Here is a 22,389-nt window from a genome sequence, read left to right as displayed (position 1 = left end):
GATATTGTCATTGCTGTGCAATTGGTTCAGTAAAGTTCTGCTTACTGGATCTTTGAACCAATGCCTTTGTTTTTATGTGTCACTGAACTTCTTTTTTTTTTGCATCAGCCAAGTTTCTGGCATATTGTTTAAAAGTTAGCAAACCACACATATAGGTTTACCACTGTATGGAAATCGCCTATCAGTCAAGGAATAGGGTGCATATAGTACCGTAGTAACTGGTTGGATTAGACTCTTGCTGGCTCAATTCAAGAGCTTTTCGCCTGTTAAAAGAGCACAGCTTGCAATTGAGAGCATTTCTAGGCAAGCATTCCGCTAGATGTCTAGCTGGGACCATCTTATCCGTTAGGGCAACCAAATAAAGTTTGCTTTTTGTAGTGGCCCCTGGGACACTTTGGGGACTTCAAGAAGTGGCCCACAGAACATCTGCACCAGTCCAGGTAAGTCTCTGCTAAATCAATACCTTGTTTCCAGTAGCTACCGGGCCATGATACGCACAGAGCGGCCATCAATGAAGAAAAATTCAATAAACAAAAATGTATTGGGTTGGTCACCATGTCATTCTGGAAATAATTTACACCCCTCTCCTGAAGATGGATAAGTCAAATTAGCATATTTTAATACTGTTAAAAGTGATGCTTAGTTAACTTGAAGAGTTAATAATAATAATAATCCCTGCATTTGATATAATGCCTTATCACGTTATTGAGACGTCTCAAGGCGCTTCACAGAATATATTGTAAAGTGGATTGACTGTGTATTTGTGGGCAAAATTAATGTTAGTATTGGAGAGATCCACACTATTTCCAATTCCCTGCTCTTCCCCATTAAGTTAAGGTGCTCTAATTTCTGTTCTTTCCCACATGTTGTCTCCTCCCTCATGATCTAATGTTTCCTTTCACCCTTATGTAAATTTAAATGGAGTGTATATTGTGTGTAGGCCAATATTATTCCATAATCAAATTCAAATTAATCCCCAGTAATTCAAATTAATGTAACAATTCTCTATTCTTGGCACATTGTCAATTTGCCTATATGGTAAAATTCTTATTTTAAATCGAAGTTTATTTCCATCTAGGTTGTCATTTCTCTTTGAATCAAGTCATTAGTTTAATCCCAACTGCTTTGTAATTTAGGCAAGATTGTTAAGCACATTGGTACATCCTCCCAACATGAAAGGCTTTATAGCATGGAAACAATTTGGGGAAACTATTTTAATAAAAGAAGATGATTGCCCACAAAATACACACTCAATTCACTTTACAGTATATTCTGTGAAGCGCTTTGAAACATCTCAACGACGTGTTAAGGTGCAATATCAAATGTAAGGATTATTAATATTACAGTATTATGAGCTGTTATAAGGACACAAACTAATCATTCACACAGTTTAAAGGATTTGGTTAACAAATAATGCAATGGTTTCTATTTTTATAACAACAACAACAACTTGCATTCATATAGCGCCTTTCACGTAGGGCAGCATCTCAGAGCATTTAACAATGTGAGTGGGGAATAATATCACGAGACTTTCCAGATAAATTATGATGATTTTGCTCCTATTATTTCAGATACATTTTTACCAGAATTGCCTTCGGATTTATTTACAAAAAGATCAATTAGTTGTTTAGCCGAAACATTGATAAATAAAAAGGGTTTCATGTGATCCCATGCCTACTACTGAAATAAATAGCTATTCAACAACAACAAAATTACATTTGTTTAGCACCTTTCACTTCAGGAGGACGTCCCAAGGCGCTGGACAGTCAGTGTTTCAGACCTGAGTTGGGAGTCAGGATCAGGGAGGGCGGAAGGCAGGGGGGAAGGGAGGGTGATTGAAGGCACGGTTGAAGAGGAGGGACTTGATATGGGTTTTGAAGGAGGCAAGGGAGGGGGCGAGGCGGAGGGACTGCTGGATGGAGTTCCAGAGGATGGGGGCAGAATGGCTGAAGGCCTATCCACTAATAGTGGAGTGGCGAAGCGGGGGATATGAAGCAGGCTGGAGCCTGAGGGAGTGGGCAGATTGGTAGGGGGTTAGAAGGTCACAGAGGTGGGGGATAGCAAAGCTATTGGCACAACTTGTCAGCTTACTTGACTATCTTCTGGTCCCTAAAGTAATTTTGAATATGGACTGGAAGATTTGCAAATTGTTAGATAACATCAAAGTGATAATATTCATAAAGACATTCATTATGTCTCCTCAGGGCCATATGAGGTTCTAGATTTTCATATTGACTAATAGACCTGGGACCTTTTGTGGAGCAAATGTATACAGTGTTAAGATGTAGATGAACAGTTGATGGGAATGGGAAATGCCTGCAGAAAATGTTGCTGACTCTGTTGCAAAGTAAACTTCTTTTACATTTTGAGAATATGTAAGAATCCACCACAGTTCTCTGATTTACATAATTGTATAGCAACAATTTTAAATCTTCATATTTTAAACCTCTGGGCTCATTTAACACAGACATGTTTTGGATGTCTTTTTTTTCCATGTGACTGAGCCACTTTCTGTAGTTCGTAAAAGAAGTTATAGAAAATATTATTATTATATAGTGTATAACATTTTGACACAGGCTGTCAGAGATCATATGATTTCCAGCCATGTTATATAATAACAAGTATTGCGTAACAATAATTATCATTAAATTGATTATTAATTATTAAAGCGCTCTGGGACCGCTACCCTGCATGAGGGGGGCTATATAAATACAAGTTGTTGTAATAATATAAAAACCTTTACATTTAGTACACTGTCTTTCACATTGGGAGAATGTCTCAAATATACAGGATATATTGTAGACTGTGTTTCGTTGGCAAATGTAGCAGCCAATTTGCACACAGCAATGTCCTACAAACAGCCATGAAGTGAATGACCCTTTTTTTTATTTGGGGGAGTGTTGGCCTGGATACACGGAGAAACTTGCACCTCTTTTCAAATAAGGTCACGGGATCTTTAATGACCTGAACAGACAGACAGCACCTTGGTTTAATGTCTCATCTGAAGGATAGCACCTCAAAACATGCAGCACACCCCCAAGATTGCATGGGCGTATCAGTTTGGTCTGTATGAGTTCCAACTCCTGACGTGAAGCTTGAACTCACAACCTTCTGACTCAGGCGAGTGTGCTATCAACTGATCATGGCTGACACAGAAGTCTAGACTCAGGTGGAATTTCCCTACTTCGCTCCCTCAATCTACCTCCCCCCACCCCCGCTCACCCTCCCTGCAGTTTCCCAATAAAAAAATCTTTATGGTCAAAAAGTTTTCCCACCCAAAGATAATTTTTGCTACAAAGAAATGTTACATTTGTTTTAAATCCAAGTTAAATGTTATTATATAATTATAAATTCTTATATTTGGTGCAGTGCTTCCAGGAGGACATCTCAAGGCTCTTCAACAGGATATACTGCAAAGTGGAGTGAGAGTGTGTTTTTGTGAGAAAATGTAAGGATTATTATTAAATGGAATGCAGCTTAAGAGTGTTTGGTGCTGAAATTCCGAGTCCTCAATATAAATTAAATTTTGACCCTTTGGTTCTTGACACTTTATGGTTTGCATTTTAAACCCAAGAATTCAGTTTGTTTTGACTTTTGAGAGGTTGGAATCTCTTGTATACAAAACATATTTAATAAATAAAATAACAAAAACAAATCCAAGGGTTATTAAAACGATTCATTATTAATATGACTCACTTTATACACATACTTGTTTTTATTTTAATAATCAATATGGGATATAAATCTCATACTAGTTATTTACAGCTATTTATTAGTTAGTTAGACAAACAAGGGTTCAAAACAAAAATATATGAAAAGCAAAAAGGGTGCAATGCACAAAAGTGGCACAATGTTAAAAAAGCGTCACACATAAAATAGATTCATATAAAAAATGGTTCATTACATAATGAATAATACGTAACACAGTCCTCGGCATTCAAGGTCCAGAAAGACCATCTCCCACTATTACGGGACCCAAACCCTCAGATCTTGTATTGGGGACCCAGAACCCAACCCCCAGCATTGGGATCTGAGACATTGAGGGCCCCAAAATCTCAACCATTGTATGCCAGTAAAGCAGGTTCTATAGTCTTGGGGCCACAATACTGACGACTATTCTCCTTGGGGGGAGGTAAGTGGAGTCTGTGTTCAGCTGTCATTGTGACATGCTTGGCAACAGAATATTGGAATCGGCTCAACCCTCTGTGGTGGGCTTATTAGTCCGGTTCCTGAGCCAGGTAGATCTACAATCCTCTAGGGCACTGTTGATAGCAGCCCAGCTTGTCTTATCAATAGGACTTGGAGGGGCAGACCATTCCCTGCGGACAGGGATTCTTCCCACACACCAACCCAAAGCCAGCCTGGGTTATCAGCAGGATCTGGAAGAGTCATCCCATTCAGCTCCTGTTAACACTGAGAGCCAAAGCACTAACAGGTAGGGCGATCCTAGCTGGATAAGGAGCGGAAAAGCTTGCCAGACAGCAATATTAATGGCAAGCTACGTGGTTTTAGCTGGTTAGCCTCCAGCAGTTACCCCAAAGTACACTCTGGGGTCCTTGGCTCTTGTCAACCTGCGCCTAATCCAGAATTAGGTAAGCAGGATGTGTCCCTCAAGGGAGAGAGTGCGCATTCCATTCCAACAATCTATCTCTGGGATTTCCATGTGTAGGTGGGATGCATGGAAATCTCACCTTGGTTGGGATACTCTTAAGCACAGTGATGGGATTCTGCATGTGTCAGATACCCCGTTGACCAAAACAAAATCCAAAGCCAAAGCCCTAATTGTGGTCCCAGCTGGACAAGCAGTGGAATAGTCTGCCAGGCTCTGCTCTCAATGGCGAGCTATGTGGTTTTAGCTGATTAGACTACAGCAGTACCCCAACACACATTCTGGGGTCCCGAAGACCGTATCTGTATGTCAGCCTGGATCCGTTGGTAGCACTCTCACCTCTCTGATTCAGAAGGTTGTGGTTCAAGCCCCACATCATTACTTTAGTACTTTCTGGAATTAGATAAGCAGGATGAGTCCCTCCAGGGAGAGAGTGCACATTCCTTTCCAATAGATGGGAATTTCCATGTGCAGGTGGGAATCATGGAACTCTTAGTTTGGTTTGGATACTCTTAAGCACGGTGATAGGTTTCCGCATGTGTCTGGTACCTAGTAATCTTGCTCTTATACCTGGGTTTGGAAACCCAGACCCCAGTTGTGGAAATTCCAGGAAACTGTCAATCAATCATGTAGGCCACTTGATCAGTGGTTTGTTTCGATATCCATCTTTCTGTACTCAGGAATTGGCTCAGCAGCTAAAAGGTGTCCGACATAGAGCTGGCTCCAGACTGCACCACAGCATGGAAATCTGTTGCTTTGATGTTACATCATCTCCAGAGTCAATGTGATATAAAAGCAGATAAATTGTCTTCAGGTATTAAACCATGGTTTTTGCCCACAAATATACAGTCAATTCACTTTACAGTATATTCTGTGAAGCGCTTTGAGATATCTAGAAGACGTGAAAAGCGCTATATCAAATGCAAGGATTATTATTATTATTATTATGGTAACCTAGCTGTTACCTGATTTTGCTAACATAAGCCAAATTGGTAGAAATTGGTATAAAAAGTAAATGCGAGATGGAGCTAAAAAAAAGTCTCTAGGAAGTTAAGCTATCTACTCTGTAGCAGCCATGCATGCACCTGGGTAAAACATTCCACCGGGTAGATTTGTCCTGTTTTCTCAGCATTTCAGTGGATTCAGAAAGTGGGAAATTCTTAAATTCAGCCTTCATTTTGAAACTGTTTTTCTGTAAGTTCTTTTAAGAACTACAGAAAACAGGCTTCAAAGTTAAGATTGAATTCAGCAATTTGCCAAATTCTGGACTCCCTGAAATGCTAAGAAAATAGGGTAAATCTAGACCCAAGTAGAAATTGCAAGGATTTATTATTCCAATTTCTCGTCACATGTAGTTGCATTGAGCAATGTCTATGATTTGCTGTGAAGAAGGAAATAACTTCCATGGTTAGTTTCTATTCCTCCTCACATAAAGCAATCTCTGTTGTGTCACATTTCTAACAGGTCTTCTGTGTGGAAATCATATGACCTCTGACAGCCAGTGTCAAAATGTGGCGATATCCGGGGGCCCACGTCTGGAAACTTTAGTCTGTGGATGTTTTACCCAGAGTTTCATATTGTTGTTCGTCTTTTGTGAGTTATGTGAGGAAGAGGTCCTGTTAGCTTTCTGAGAGCAAAGGGATAAAATCTGAAGAGATCTATACAAGCGTAATTGGCCAGAGACGTTGTAAGTGAAATTGAATGTCGAGGAATGTAACGTACTACATATTGTATTCATGATATGTAAATGTGAACATCAAAAGAAAGATTTACAACTCACTCTTAAAAATGTTGACAATAATAATCCTTCTGTTTAATACGCTTCACAGGATTTTTACAGTGAACTGAAGTGACTGCGAGTTTTTGGCAAATGTGGCATTCTATTAGATCATGGCTAATCGGTACCTCAACTCCATTTGCCCGTCTTTGCTCCATATCCCTTGCTTGATACTTTTACCTAACAAAAAAATTATCAACCTCAGTCTTGAAAATTTGAATTGATCCAACAATCAAGAAAAAACTGAAAGCACGGGCCACTTCTGGCCCCTGGGCCATAGGTTGGTCACCACTGCTTTGCAGTGTATCCTAAGAAGCGGTTTGAGACATCCTTTCAACATGAAAGGCCCTATAACAAATATAAAGATTTATTATCCATCTCAATCTGAATTCCGTACTCTTTTCCCAAATCCTATAATACCCTTCTCTGCATGAGGAACCCATGACATACTGTATAATATTGTTTATGTAGTAATAATAATAATAATAATCCTTGCATTTGATATAGCGCTTTTCAGGTCCTCTCGACGTCTCAAAGCGCTTCACAGAATATACTGTAAAGTGAATTGACTGTATATCTGTGGGCGAAAAGTGTAGTCCTCCTCATTAATAATTTCGACTGGTGGTGGTGAGAGTATAGTATTTATTGTATTTGAACAGAATAGAACCGAAGGTTTAACAGTTTTGTAACTAAGTTTATATTATACCTAACAAGCAATAACAATTCAGCAATGATCTGTAGCATTAAACATTTGTTACACAGCATGCACTCCTGGGTTGTTCAGTGCTCCAGACTGACAACACCTCATAACACACAGGCTGCCCAGTACTCCAGACCGACAGCATGCATCTGGGCCTCAACTTCGTACTCCAGACGAACGGCGCACAAGATTACACCTTGACGAACTTCCGAGAGATCAGCCTCTGGAATTACCCCTCAGAAACAACTGACTCTCGCAATCTTATTACTAACCAGGGATTGGCATCCAGTAAACCCTCGGACACAACCAGTGCTCTAAACAAACAACACTTAATCACAAAATCACAGAGAAATGCTCTTAAACCAAACAGAAATAATCAGCGTTCCCGCCCAGCACCCTACTTAAGCTGTCCAAACTGACTACTGCGTTTAAATGGACCAACTACTCCTGTGGTTAACAATTTCCTGCCTAATGAACAGAACTGAAAACATACCACCCGTTCTCGGTATCTGGACAACAATGGCAGCAACAGGTCTCTACTTCTCTGCTCGAGGTACTTCCCAACTGACGTGTCAAACCACACTTTTGCCCCTACCTGTATACCCCATTGACTAGATATTTCCCTTCTTGACCCTGTTATCTAGCATAAATCTTTAAGCATGTGATCTTTTTACTCTGGCTAACCTAGTGACCTAAACAATACCCTCTCCCAAAGTCATCTCCTTGCCTTCTGTTTTTCCTGACCTTTGTCCAGTTTTCAATCATTCCCCTCCTTATCTTGACTGCAGAATGGTTCTCAAGTATTCTGTTCTTATTAATGTATCTAACATAAGCAGCTCCTCCATTCTATCCTAATCTCTTAGATCCAGTTCCCTTTTTAACCCGCGACAGGTTAGGCCTTGAGAAATGTCTCAGCCAATGCATCAACTTGATCATCCCTTCTGTTCGTTGTTTTACAATCTGGTGTGTTTACAGCAGCTGGTTCCAATGTGACTGCCTTCCTTTTGCTGACTGAGCCACTCTCTGTAGTCCTGTGGTCACATTTAAATCATGATTTAAATCACTTTTAATACATAGACCTATACGCACGTTTCATTTATAGACATATACGTTTATAATAATTACAAAAGAAACCTACACTAACATCTTTCCTCTCATTTAAGATGCATCTCAAAATATACCTATTTGGTGCTTTTGGTCATCTTTGCCCTCCCACCCCTCACCCCGGTCTCCCACCAGACAGCAAGGTCAGGAACTTTGAGAGGTCCTCCCAACGTGGAAGGCTCTGTGTAAATGTAAATTGTGTTGTAGCTGTATTGCTTAGCACTAACATCTTGATCCCAAACTTACTTACATTTGAGTATTTCTCAGGTTGAGGGTCAAATAGGAAAGTCATGGGTCTTTCCAGTCATAAAAAAAGTGCTTCCTGTTTGCTCAACAATCTAGCAGTTAGTTTGCTCAATTGTGATATTGACCAAGAACACAGTCATATGTGTACTTTTTGGAAGTGATCATTTTGTCAAGTGAACGTTTGTGTTAAGAACAATTTGTTTAGATCCCCTGGAGAATCTAGTCACAATCTAGATTTAACTTAACTCTTTCAGAAGGTGAAAGCATGAACATTCCCCTTTGTCTATAATGGAAAGCACACTCTCCCAGTTTACCTAATTCTGGAGAGTATTTGATGCAGGTTGGCAAGAGCCAAGTGTTGGGGATGCCATTGTGATGTTGGGGTACTGCTGGAGTCTAACCAGCTAAAACCGTACAGCTTGCCATTGAGAGCACTTCCTGGCAAGCTTCCCACTGATCATCCACCTGTTAAAACTTTGGCAGGATTAACAAACAGGAAAATCCCTGTGTTAGGGATCAGACTAAGTCCTGCTAACCAGACAGGCTGGCTGTGCTGCCATCAGCAATGCCCTGGAGTACTGCAGACCTGCCTGACTCAGGAACTGGACTATCGAGACCATCACAGAGGGTTGATTCGATTCTAACATTCTGGTGCAAACGTGTCACTTTGGAGCCAGCTTTGCCCCCCCTCCTCCATGAGACCCTCCTAATCCCTCCTCCTGCCCCAGGATAATAGTCACTAGTTGGTAATTTCACATCAAGCACTTTGAGACGTCTAGAAGACGTGAAAAGTGCTATATCAAATGCAAGGAGTCTTATTATTACTATTGTGTCTGTCCTGTCTCCGTTCAGTCCTATTTACCTGTCTTTTTCCCATACCCTCTGTCAGACACCAAGTCTACAGTTGAATATCAACAAGATCGAGTCTCTCCTAATTGGCTCCTATCAGCACCTCCAACACTTCAGGCAATGACAGCATCACCATCCATGGATGCACACTCCACCTTACTAAGCCAGTCCAGAACCTTAGCGTCTTGTTTGACTCTCAACTCTCCTTTCTACCCCACATCCGTGCCATGACCCGCTCTGCCTTCCCCCACCTCCCCAACATCGTCTCACACCGCAAGCCACCAAAATCCTCATACATGCATTCATAACATCCAGGCTTGACTATGCAAAGTCCCTGCTTGTCGGTCTCCCTAACAGCTCCCTCCATAAGATGCAGATCATCCAGAACTCTGCAGCCCATGTCCTCTCCCACACCAAGCTCTGCGATCCTATCACCCCCATCCTCGCCCGACTCTGCTGGCTTCCCCTCACACAGAGGATACAGTTCAAGGTCCTGGTCTTCATTTTCAAAGCCCTCCGGTTTGCTCCCCTCTACCTCTGTGACTTCCTAAGTCCCTACCAACCTGCCCCTCCCTCCATTTAGCGGGTTCCAGCTTCACGTCCCCCGCCTCACCCGCCCCACCATTGCCTGGCGGGCCTTCAGCCACTCTGCCCCAATCCTCTGGAACTCCATCCTACAATCCCTCCACCTCACCCCCTTCCTTGCCACCTTCAAGACCCATCTCAAGACCCACCTCTTCGATCATGCCTTCAGTCACTCTCCTTCCCCCCCCTGCCCTCCACCCTCCCTGATCCTGACTACCAGCTCGGGTCCGAAACTCTGATTGTCCAATGCTTTGGGACATCCTCCCGATGTGAAAGGCGCTATATATATGTAATTTTGTTGTTGTTTACTCCTTCTTAGATGTGTTTTGGGTTTGTTTGGGTTTTATTTTTCCTGGCTTAATTAAAGAAAGCCTAAGATTATTCTGGGATTGTTAATTTCTTATGTTATGCGACGTGACTCAGCAGAAAGAGCTGCCTGGGAATAATAATAATAATCATAATCCTTGTATTTGATATAGTGCCTTATCACACCGTTGAGACGTCTCAAAGCACTTCCCAGAATATACTGTAAAGTGAATTGTTTCGCCCATTTTGTGGGCGAAACAGAATGGATTCAGTCTGCAGTCTGACAAGAATGACAAATTATACTTATATTAGACCAAGAATGATCTCATGGCTGAGATCAATGCACTCAGCATAGATTAAAGATTTAAAGGCTCTATAACATAAGGTTATAACATATATAACACTGAAACATATGGGGGGAGCGACATTTAATATTTTTTACACCATTTGACCAAAGATAGAATGAAATACAATTTACATTGACTGCATATAGTGGCTTTCACATAGTCAAAATTCTGCAAACAACATTGTTAAATGTACAAATAAACGAATTGAGAGAGTTATCTATGTGTATGTGTGACATTCGAAATGGGTATGGCAGAAAAGAATGAAAATGCTTGTTCCAAGGCAGAGCAATGATGTTTGGAAGCTGAACGTTCTTGCTGCAACATTTATGCAAAGTATATAAACTAACTAAAGGAAATAAAGCTCAACTGCCACAAATGTGAGTAAGATTGTTAATTGTGTAATTTTGTAACCATAATAGCAGTTCTAAAGCTAGTTCTATATTGTCCTTCATCACTCATCTCTGTTATTCATTTGTAGACTGCAAAATGAGTTACATTTTGTTTTTAACATTGAAGTATTTCTAATCTGGAATCTTTCAAATGTGTGTTGCAGTTCCTCAAAACACTTTTATCTGAACTGATTATCTATTTGCAACAAATTTGCTTATTCTTGATGATGACAGTAGCAGATGTTATCAGCGTGCAACTTCCCTCAGTTGTAAATGCTTGTGTGTTAAATCTCTTTTTCAATAATCTCTGCGGTAAGTGTTTGTTTCTGAGTCATTATGTTGAACGAACATTTGATGTGTTTGACAGCGATATTCTTCAATGGAAATTGTCTGACTTTTGGATGAAGTGTACAATTCCACATCCAAGTTTGACCAACCTCAATTTAGATTTGAACAAATTGCTCTCAGAATAACATCCAACTAAGCGTTATTCATGGCTTGTTTAACAAATGTTATTTTGTGAATCAAATTCCAGGATAATCAAAAAGCAACTACAAACAAGCAACAGACCAAAAAGCTTTTCAGGGTGTGAACTCAAAAGCCCCAAGTTGGGGTTGAAGCTCACAGCCTTGGCTGACACCCAATTACTGGGGAAGCACTGTATTAGTGGAGGTGACATCTTTCGATGAGACTTTGAAACAAGGTTCCATCTGCTTGTCAGCTGGCATTAAAAATCCCTAACACCATTCGACGGGCAAATGGGCCCTCAGTTCCCCGGCACTGCATTAGAGCGTCTGCCTGGACTTTGAGCTCAAAGCTGCCATGACATTGATGAGTGCGGCAGAAGGTGAAGTCAGGAACAGTTCTGTTCTGTTTCATTCACAACCGTTGTATTGTGTGCACCGCAGCAGAACATGCAGCTGGTGCAGCAGCAATGCTCGCACTCTGCTCTGTAACTAAAACCATATCCCGGCTGCATTTATTTATGGATTTACATTCCTGAAAATGTATGTACGGTAAACACATCAACAACAACAACAACAAGATTCCATTTATAGAGCGCCTTTCACGTCGGGAGGACGTCCCAAGGTGCTGGATAGTTCGGTCAGGACCCGAGCAGGGGGGAAATGGTCAGGGTGAGGGAAGGGAGGGAGCGAGGAGGGGGTAGAGAGTCGAGAGGGGAGCTGAAGGCTCGGTCAAAGAGAAAGGTCTTGAGACCGGCCTTGAAGGAGGAGAGGGAGGAGGCGGCGAAGGCACTGGGGGATGGAGTTCCAGAGCCGAGGGGCTGAGAGGCTGAAGGCCCGGCCACCGATGGTCGGGCGGTTGGGGCGGGGGACGTGGAGCAGACCGGAGCCAGAGGAAGGATGCACGTACAGTGCACATCGGCGCCTCCCGAAAGCGGCAAGTGCGCCTTATCAGGGTGCGTGAGGGCGGGCACGTGGATGTGGTGCACATGGGGGCAACTCCCGACTGTTTTAAAAGGAGTGTCCCAAAACACACACATGTGCACAACCTACGCAAACAACAGAATGTGTTTTTTGTATTGGGAGAAAAAGGAAACAATTGCAACAGAAGACGTGATGTTTTTCTTTCGGGTTGTTTCTGTTGTACTACATATTACATTTAGAAATAAATATATATTTTCAAAAAACAAACACAAAAAAGCATTTATTTATGTATTTATCGATACATTCTCCCGACTCGCCAAACTGGATAACTCATCACTGAGGCCTTCTCCCTTGGAGCGACTAATTATCAGGAGTTTTACTGTATATAATGGCCTTCACACAGGATACCATCTTGGAGCTATTAACCGTTGCTTCATCCCCAAACCTAGTGATGTTTATTATTATTATTATTATTATTATTATTATTATTATAATGCCTAAGAATTGTGACATTGTGAGTGGAAAGGCGCAATGACAGTGTTAACAAAAGGTGTGATTTTGCCGCGCGCAAATTGGAGGCCGTAATGACCTCCACACACCGCACGCAACCACAGTAACATCCTACCGAGCGTTTTGAGATGTTTCGACCGCACAACAAGAGGGTGGGTCAAACGGTTTTCATTTTCCAGGATGTATGTGGCCTCCTTATTCCTTCTACCAAAGTAATCTATTATGTGGTACCTTATTGAACTCCCTTCCTCACGCCCCTCCGCCTCGCCCCCTCTCTTCGTAGTTTCAGGTATCGGCTGAAGACCTTTCTTTTCGACCGCGCCTTTGGTCACCTTCCTCCCTCCCCCCCCCCTCCCCCGGCTCGGCCCCGGGATCCGTTGACCGTGAAGCGCTCTGAGGCGCCGCCCGGCGCGGAGGGCGCTACGTGAATCCAAGTCGTTGCCGTTGTCGTCGACCGCCTTCCGGAAACCCAAACGTACTCCACCTGCTGCACTCCCCCCTCCGTCTACTCTTCCTGTTACTCTTCAGAGAATCCCGTGAGGATGGTCAAGCGCGCGAGCTGCCAAAGAGGGCCGAGGCCCATCCGCTTGCCCACCCCGCCCTCCAGGCGGCCGCGCGCGCGGGTCGTGCCCCAGACCGTTCCCCGGGACACCGTTTGCCAACGGAAATCGCTCGGATTCCATCCGGAGACCCGAGTCGACGCCTTGTGCTGTGTGCCGTGGCTTTACGGCTCGGCCACGGCATCGGTCGGTCGGTCGGCGTCTCCGCGGACCGCTCGCTGGGACGTCGCCCGCCGTCCGGCGCAGGCCGTGCCCTCGGCCTCTCCTGGTCCGGCCGGACCCGAGACAGCAGATCAGCATATCATAAACAGACAGTAACAGACCAATAATTGATAATAATCCAATGACTGTGTCGACAATGGTTTGCAGACACAGGAGGATCACCCGCACATGTTTGAGCTGATGTGGCCTCACGCGGCACTGAGCGTTAACCTCCCATATGGTCTAGCGGTTAGGATTCCTGGTTTTCACCCAGGCGGCCCGGGTTCGACTCCCGGTATGGGAATCACATGTTTTTTTTTTTTTTTTGCATTTAAATGATTTTCTTTTCTTTGTTTGCTATATAACGTATAATCTGATATATATTTTTTAAAAAAAAAAAAAAGTCCGTGAGCGCAGTGTTTCGCGATTCTTTCCGGCAAAACCCGCGACCCGTTTGCGCGTTTGTTTTGGGGATTCCTTTGACTCGGCGCCTCGGACGTGAGAAGCTGCGGCTGAGGGCAGGTGCAGTGCCCCAGTCCGACCTGAAGGGGTCGCTAGACCAGGGGAGACTGGCAGACAAGACAGGCCGACACCGGGCCATCACTGCATTGCTTCCACATCACCATAAACGCACACAGACGGCCCAATTACTGTACCACAACATGCACTTGACAGTCACAGCCTTGGGGGGCTCTGGCTGCAGCCCCTCCCCTGCAACCGCTGCACGTCCCGCGCTTTAACGCGGTCCCACGGCATCCGCTTCACGCGCAAACTATATCAAATGCGAGGATTACTCTTGGGATTATTCTCATTATTTTTGCAGGTCTCACCGTACAGCGGAGTACGATGGATCGGCGCATGTTCCTGTGTTGTGATTGGGCGCGCACTCCCCCCCCCCCCCGCCCCGGCGCACTGCCTCGGCCGCGATCACCGGCCCCCCTCTGCACCGTGGCTGGCAGTGCCGGGTGATGACGCACTCTCTTGAAGTAGTCCCTCGAATCTAATATACTCTCTGGGATTAGGTCAAAAAACACAAGGATTCATCCCTGCGGGTGCGGCGGGGTGGGGTTGCGAGAGAGAGAGAGAGAGAGTAGACGCCGTTCCAATACGTGGGAATTGTGACAAATAAATAATAACCCTTGCATTTGATACAGCGCTTTTCACGTCTTCTGGACGTCCCGAAGCGCTTCACGGAATACGTGCAGATGGGACGCCTGGGATTCTCAGTTTGTTGAGCACGGAGATGGGTTTCCGCAGGCGTCGGGCATTCGGGAAACCGGATTGCTCCAGCGCCACCGCAGCAATGAATGAGTCCCGCGGTGGCTCGGATCGCGACACGTTCACAGCGCTGATTTCACTCCCCCTCAGAGCGCAGCCCCTTAACCGTCAGACCACGTCCTGCGGTGAACTCGCCCGTCCCGGGGACCTCCCATTGCTCCGCGCGGAGGCTCCTGAGAAACAGGAAGAAAGGGAAAATTGAACAAAGAAGAAGAAGAAAAAAAATAACAGCCCAACGGTCTGGGAGTAAACCCATGGCTTAAAGGACAGCTTCCCATATGGTCTAGCGGTTAGGATTCCTGGTTTTCACCCAGGCGGCCCGGGTTCGACTCCCGGTATGGGAATTGCCGTCCTTTTAGAATCGACGGCTCGAGGGGGGGACTAACCCGAGTAGAGGCTATAACCGAGTAGATTAACCCGAGGAGAACCCTTTCGCCTTTGAAAGTTATTTTTTTTCTCTGTGCTGGTGCTGACAAGGACAGCATTCCCGGACAGCGTCCGGAGCAAACACAACCCAACGCAAAATGGCACGTCGGGAGGACGTTCCCGAGGCGCTGGACGGTCAGGGATCTGGGCCCCGAGCTGGGGGTCAGGATACGGGGAGGGTAGGAGGGCGGCCGGAGGGCTCGGCCGAAGAGGAGGGTCTTGAGACGTGCCTTGGGAGAGGCCAAGGAGGGGGGGGGGGGGGGGGCGTGAGGCCAAGGGAATGTGGGACGGCGTTCCAGGGGGTGGGGGCAGAGAGGCTGAAGGCCGACCGCCGATGGTGGGGGGGGACGCGGAGCGGGCCGGAGTGGGCCGGAGCGGACAGGCGGGACGCGGGGTCAGCAAACACGGACGCGAAGGGGCGAGTGAACATGACGCGCGCGGAGAGTGGCAAAGTGGACGGGAGGCGTTTGTCCGGTCAGTCTGGCGCTGACTGCCTCATTCCAGAAAGTACGAGGCGCGGGTTGGCAACAGCCAAGGCTCGGGGGGGGGGGGGGGGGGGGGGGCTCAGAGTGTGTGCGGGGGGGCGGGGGGGGGCTCAGAGTGTGTGCGGGGGGGGGAGGCCTCAGAGTGTGTGCGGGGGGGGGGGGGGCCTCAGAGTGTGTGCGGGGGGGGGGGGCCTCAGAGTGTGTGCGGGGGGGGGGGGGGGGCCTCAGAGTGTGTGCGGGGGGGGGGGGGGCCTCAGAGTGTGTGGGGGGGGGGGGGGGCCTCAGAGTGTGTGGGGGGGGGGCCTCAGAGTGTGTGCGGGGGGGGGGGGGCCTCAGAGTGTGTGCCGGGGGGGCGGGGGGGGCTCAGAGTGTGTGCGGGGGGGGGGGGCCTCAGAGTGTGTGCCGGGGGGGCGGGGGGGGGCTCAGAGTGTGTGCGGGGGGGGGGTGGGGCCTCAGAGTGTGTGCGGGGGGGGGGGGAGGCCTCAGAGTGTGTGCGCGGGGGGGGGGGGGGGCTCAGAGTGTGTGCGGGGGGGGGGGAGGCCTCAGAGTGTGTGCGCGGGGGGGGGGGGGGGAGGGCTCAGAGTGTGTGGGGGGGGGGGCTCAGAGTGTGTGCGGGGGGGGGAGGCCTCAGAGTGTGTGCGCGGGGGGGGGGGGGAGGGCTCAGAGTGTGTGGGGGGGGGGGGGGGCTCAGAGTGTGTGCCGGGGGGGGGCGGGGGGGCTCAGAGTGTGTGCAGGGGGGGTGGGGGGCTCAGAGTGTGTGCGGGGGGGGGGGGGGGGGCCTCAGAGTGTGTGCGGGGGGGGGGGGCCTCAGAGTGTGTGCGGGGGGGGGGGGCGGGGGGGGCTCAGAGTGTGTGCGGGGGGTGGGGGGGGGGGCCTCAGAGTGTGTGCGGGGGGGGGGGGGCCTCAGAGTGTGTGCGGGGGGGGGGGGCCTCAGAGTGTGTGCGGGGGGGGGGGGGCCTCAGAGTGTGTGCGGGGGGTGGGGGGGGGCCTCAGAGTGCGTGCGGGGGGGGTGGGGGGGCCTCAGAGTGTGTGCGGGGGGGGGGGGGCCTCAGAGTGTGTGCGGGGGGGGAGGGGGGGCCTCAGAGTGTGTGCGGGGTGGGGGGGGCCTCAGAGTGTGTGCGGGGGGGGGGGGGGGGGGCTCAGAGTGTGTGCAGGGGGGGTGGGGGGCTCAGAGTGTGTGCGGGGGGTGGTGGGGGGGCCTCAGAGTGCGTGCGGGGGGGGGGGCCTCAGAGTGTGTGCGGGGGGGGGGGGGGGGCCTCAGAGTGTGTGCCGGGGGGGGGGGGGGGCTCAGAGTGTGTGCGGGGGCGGGGGGGGCTCAGAGTGTGTGGGGGGCGGGGGGGCTCAGAGTGTGTGGGGGGGGGGGGGGTCCTGCTGGACTGTAACCAGCTCACACCGCACGGATCGCCATTGATATCGCTGTCCGGCAAACCTTCGCACTGCGCGTCCAGCCGTTGGGATTGGGGACGTGAAGCCGGAGGTGACCATTGGAGGGAAAGTCAGCGAAGTGACGCGGGAACAGGCGGCGCAGGCAGTACACACAGTGTGGCGCGGTGCCTGGCAGCTGTCTCTGTGGCGCAATCGGTTAGCGCGTTCGGCTGTTAACCGAAAGGTTGGTGGTTCGAGCCCACCCAGGGACGCACAGCTTTTTTTTTCCCCTTTTCCCCCCCCCTTCTGGTTCTCTAAAAATGCTGATTTGTGGGGGTGATGGGGGGATTGTGAAATCTATATTTTTTAAAAAAAATCCCTGGATTTTCAGGGGTTTTTTTTCAATTCAAAGAATGGAGAAAATTGTCCTGTGACGACGTGGCGAACGTCACAATAACGACCCTTGCGTTTGGTTAGAGCGCTTTTCACCTCTTCCAGACGTGCCTTTTTTCTTAAGGGTTATTATCCCCGGAAAAAGCCATCCGCCCATCGGCTAACGACCTATAAAACTATTTATGAATATAACCCTTCTCCACGGGAATGAGCGCAAACAGTCTTGGTAACTCGCAGCTGCCTCAGGCCTCGGAACCGGTTGGCGCCAATGGACAGTCACAATGAAATAATAATAAAATTCACGCACAGAGAGGCGGGACTGTCAGTGATTGCCCCGCGGCTCCTGGACAACGATGAGCAAAATATACCATTGCGTTACCAACAGCAACAGAAACGCGTAAAGCGCTTTTCACGTCGGGAGGACATCCCAAAGTGCCGGATGATCAATGTTTCGGACCCCACCCGGCGAGCCGGGGATCGGGGTCAGGGAGGGCGGGCGGGCGGAGAGGGTGACCGAAGGCACGGTCGAAGAGAGGGTCTTGACCCGGGTATTGGAGGAGGCGAGGGAGGGGGCGAGAGGGAGGGACTGCGGGATGGCGTTCCAGAGGTGGGGCAGAGTGGCGGAAGGCCCGCCCGCCAATGGTGGGCCGGGCGAGGCGGGGGGGGGGTGAAGCAGGCGCTGAGCGGAGGGAGCGGACAGGGTGGTAGGGGGTCAGGAGGTCGGAGAGGGAGTGCAGAGCAGGACCATGGAGGGCTTTGAAGGTGAGGACCAGGATCTTGAACTGTATCCCCTGTGTGATGGGAAGACAGCGGAGCCCGTGAACCCTGTCCTGTACGAGCGGCGCTGTGTAAACCTCTCTTCTCTGACCTCCCGCTCTCATTGAATGGAGGTTTTTGCGGATGAAACCAAGTTTGTAGCTTCAAGACAACCCCACACCAGCCCAAAAGTAGCCCAATATTACGTGTTGCCTGTTCCGGGGTGGCAGAGTGGGCAAATTTAGGTCAGTGCTTTTGAAACTGTGTAAGAAAAAGTCTTCAAAGGTGGTGGCTGGGGGGGGGGGGGAGGGGGGGGGGGGAGGTAACGATTTGCAAGTTTAAATTCAATCTTCTTTTAAGAGTACTCAGGTACCCGCCCGAAGCCGCTGGTTCACGCCCAACAGGCCAACAAAAAACACGCGCGATTGGGCGTGAAACCCGCCCAACTCTGGCCACATGGACCCCGGACCCCGGTGGGTGTCAGCTGATCAACCACAGAGCGGTGGTGGGGGGGGGGGGGGGTGGAGACAGGAAAAAGTAAATGGAGCTGATGGTGTGACTCTCGGGTATGAGGGGAGTAGAGTCGTTGTCTACGTGCGTCTGAGTTTCCGTAGTGTAGTGGTTATCACGTTCGCCTAACACGCGAAAGGTCCCCGGTTCGAAACCGGGCGGAAACATGTTTTTTTTTCTTTCTCAACCCCCCCCCCCTCTTTAATTTTAATATAAATATAAGGATTATTATTATTTCATTACTTGACTAATAAATTAGTCTTCTTTTCTCCTCTCCGGGACGTGCAGTGGCAAATCCCCGCACGCTGAGTGTTCGGTTTCGTCTCAAAGTGTTCTTCTTCATCCCCTCTCGACCTGAAGCCGCTGCGGAACAACGGACTCTGTTATTGCCGATCGGATTGGAGTTCATTGCAGATTATTCAGAACTCGGCAGCTGTGCCCTTTCCCGCACCAGGACTCCAATGACCCTTTCCCCCCGACTCCACGACCCTATCCCCCCGACTCCAGGACCCTATCCCCCGACTCCACGACCCTATCCCCCGACTCCACGACCCTATCCCCCCGACTCCAGGACCCTATCCCCCACTCCACGACCCTATCCCCCGACTCCACGACCCTATCCCTCCACTCCACGACCCTATCCCCCCGACTCCACGACCCTATCCCCCCACTCCACGACCCTATCCCCCGACTCCACGACCCTATCCCCCCACTCCACGACCCTATCCCCCGACTCCAGGACCCTATCCCCCGACTCCACGACCCTATCCCCCCGACTCCAGGACCCTATCCCCCCGACTCCAGGACCCTATCCCCCCGACTCCACGACCCTATCCCCCCGACTCCACGACCCTATCCCCCCGACTCCATGTCCCGACTCCATGACCCTTCAGTCTTTCTGCCCCCAACCTTCGGGACTTAGCCTCACTCCCTCCTTTGCCTCCTTCAAGCCCTGTCTCAAGACCCTCCTCTTCAACCGCACCTTAGGTCATCCCCTACTCTCCCACGTGCCTTTGAAGCCCTCCAACGCCTTGGGACCTCCCGACGTGAAAGGCACTAAACAAATGTAATTTGTTGTTGTTGTAAAACATTCTTAAAAATTTGATTTTCTCGGTGATTTTCTTTCTCTATCTCTTTCTGTAACGCTGTCTCTCTCTGATTGTCTGTGCCTATCTGTCTATTTCTCGTTCACACTCTGACTTTCCTTTCCTTCCACTGTTTGTCTCAGTCTTGGTTTCTAACTCTCCACTGTACCTGCAAATATTAAACACGTTGCTCCTTATATCTAAAAAGGAGTATTTTACAAGGGAATGTGGAAAAGAGAGGAAAATTAATTAAATTGCTTTGGGGACGTCCTCCCGACTTGAAAGGCGCTATACAAATATAATTTTGTTGTTGTTTATCAAAATGCCAATACTGACACGATGGGTCAAATAATAATAATAATTCTTGCATTTGATGTAGCACTTATTACATTGTTGAAGCATCTTAAAGCTCTACATTTTAGATTTAGAAAGATTTTACTTTCAACCTTCTTCTAGGTTATAAACATTTACAATTCACTAAACTTGTGCATTTGTGTGCAATTCGTTTTTCCTCAATACGTAAACTCTGCAAACTCTGAGTTTCCTTTGTGTTGACTCCTCCAATGCAGACAAGAAATAAAGATAATTCCGCAAAGACACCAAATTCTAAGGTGCACCCTTTTTCAATAAAAAAAACGCATCTTAGATTTGAACATACATAGTAAATGGAATTGCACAATCTGCAGAGTGGATTACAATAGCAATGTACTAAATCAAGCAGGTTCAGGCTAAGACTTCCCACACAGTAAGTTGCCGGCTGAATTGTCTCAGATTTATCTGCGAACCCTTTCTTCAAAGGCAGGTTGGGGAAACTACTATCAGTTGATGAGTTTTTAGTCACGCTAGCTCCCATCTGTGGAATTGAATCCCACAGTCCCTTCACCTCGATACTCCTTCAAAATGCAATTTAACAGTCAATTTTTTTGACCACACGTTCCGCCACCTCCCACTCGCTTTAAGACATCCCTAACAACATCATGTAAATTGTTGTATTAAGGCCTGAGACCATGTGTACTCTCTGCCCTCAATGACAGGGGAGGCTGAAAGAACAACTGAAACAAATAAAAACAAACCTCAAAATTGTCAAAAAGAAAACTGAATAGTATGATGTAAAAAAAATGTTAAAACTTTATAAACAGGAAACAGAATGAACAATATTAACGCCTTGTGCTTGAGGTTAATCGCACTAGCACAACAGCCAAGTCTGTACAGGACAAACAAAAATGCAATGACTACCACAGAATAAATTTGTCCTTATCTGAAGAGGAAAAGGAAACCACATTTTAACTGTGCTCCTTGCTGAACAGTCCAATAAATTTACATCTAATTTTTCACCATATATTCAATATATGTGATATTCATATAGTCTCTTTCCCGCATATTCACTGCACTATTTGACAACGTTTGCAGACTTGAAAGAGTTTGGAAAGAGTGAAATTTATATTTTTATTTGATCCTAAATACTGTAATTGTGTTCATTTTGCAAAGCATCCAGCAGAAAGGAGATACAACAGTTTTACAGATTGAGTGATTGCTGCAGATTGTGTTAAAATGACTTAATAAAACAATTGAAAACGTTAAGCTTAGCAAGCTGCATGATGCTAAATAACTACTATTACGACTTCAAAGGGAATCTTATTTTGGGGTTGATACTAATTGGATCATTCACTTCTTATAGGTTCTTACTTGCAGAGCATTGGGATTTGGTGACACCTTTAGGTCAGAAAGAGCATTATTTACACAGAATAAATAACAAAATGGATGGAACATAAATTGTGAAACGTTATACAGGGGTACTTGTATCCTGCATAACTCGTCTATAATGTTTAATGTGGGGAAGCTTTCCAAGATCTGTTGTGAAATAAAATTGGCCGTTCACTTCATGGCTGTCTGTGGGACATTATGGTGCGCAAAACTGGCTTCTGCATTTGCCCATAAAACATAGTCACTGCACTTTACGGTGCATCCTGTGAAACGCATTGTGACGTCTTCCCGACGTGAAAAAAACTACTGTATTCCAAATGTAAAGATTATTATTATTGCAGAGAGGTTTAAAATAAGCCACTGCATGACGAATATCGAACAGAATAACCCAGTACAAAGATTTTTGCAACTTTGAATTCATCATACAAAGCGTTTCACATACTATTTGATATGTATAATGGTGGTTTCAGTACATGAAAATATATTGTTGACAAATAGCATTTATAGAGTTCCTTTCATGTCGGGAGTACGTCCCAAGGCGCTGGACACAAAAGGTTTGCACCCTAGCTGCGGGCTGGAGTGAAGAGTGATGGAGGGCAAGGGGAGTGCTGGTGGAAAGATGACCAAAGGTGCGGGCAAAGAGTAAAGACTTAAGATGGGCCTTTTGTGGAGGTCAGCCAGGTGACATACACGCAGAAACCCATCACCACATGGAAATTCCAGTGAATTGGAATGTGCACAGTCTCCCTCAAGAGCATTGGGTGCAGGTTAGCAAGAGCCCAAGGTTTGGTGACCCCAGAGTGTACATTGGTAAAC

At 47.3% G+C, this 22,389-nt stretch overlaps 4 non-coding genes across 4 annotated transcripts; all 4 read left to right on the top strand.

The window, feature by feature from the left end:
* The first annotated feature begins 13,803 nt into the window (after positions 1-13,803).
* trnae-uuc lies at positions 13,804-13,875 on the top strand. Its single transcript has one exon. It is a non-coding gene; the product is annotated as a tRNA-Glu (tRNA).
* A 1,246-nt stretch (positions 13,876-15,121) lies between these two features.
* trnae-uuc lies at positions 15,122-15,193 on the top strand. Its single transcript has one exon. It is a non-coding gene; the product is annotated as a tRNA-Glu (tRNA).
* A 2,130-nt stretch (positions 15,194-17,323) lies between these two features.
* On the top strand, positions 17,324-17,397 carry trnan-guu. The gene has a single exon. It is a non-coding gene; the product is annotated as a tRNA-Asn (tRNA).
* A 1,481-nt stretch (positions 17,398-18,878) lies between these two features.
* On the top strand, positions 18,879-18,951 carry trnav-aac. The gene has a single exon. It is a non-coding gene; the product is annotated as a tRNA-Val (tRNA).
* The last annotated feature ends 3,438 nt before the right edge of the window (positions 18,952-22,389 follow it).

This window comes from Callorhinchus milii, unplaced genomic scaffold, assembly GCF_018977255.1.
Source record: "Callorhinchus milii isolate IMCB2004 unplaced genomic scaffold, IMCB_Cmil_1.0 Scaffold4, whole genome shotgun sequence".
Lineage (NCBI taxonomy): Eukaryota > Metazoa > Chordata > Chondrichthyes > Chimaeriformes > Callorhinchidae > Callorhinchus > Callorhinchus milii.
This window is presented reverse-complemented; position numbering and strand designations above follow the sequence as displayed.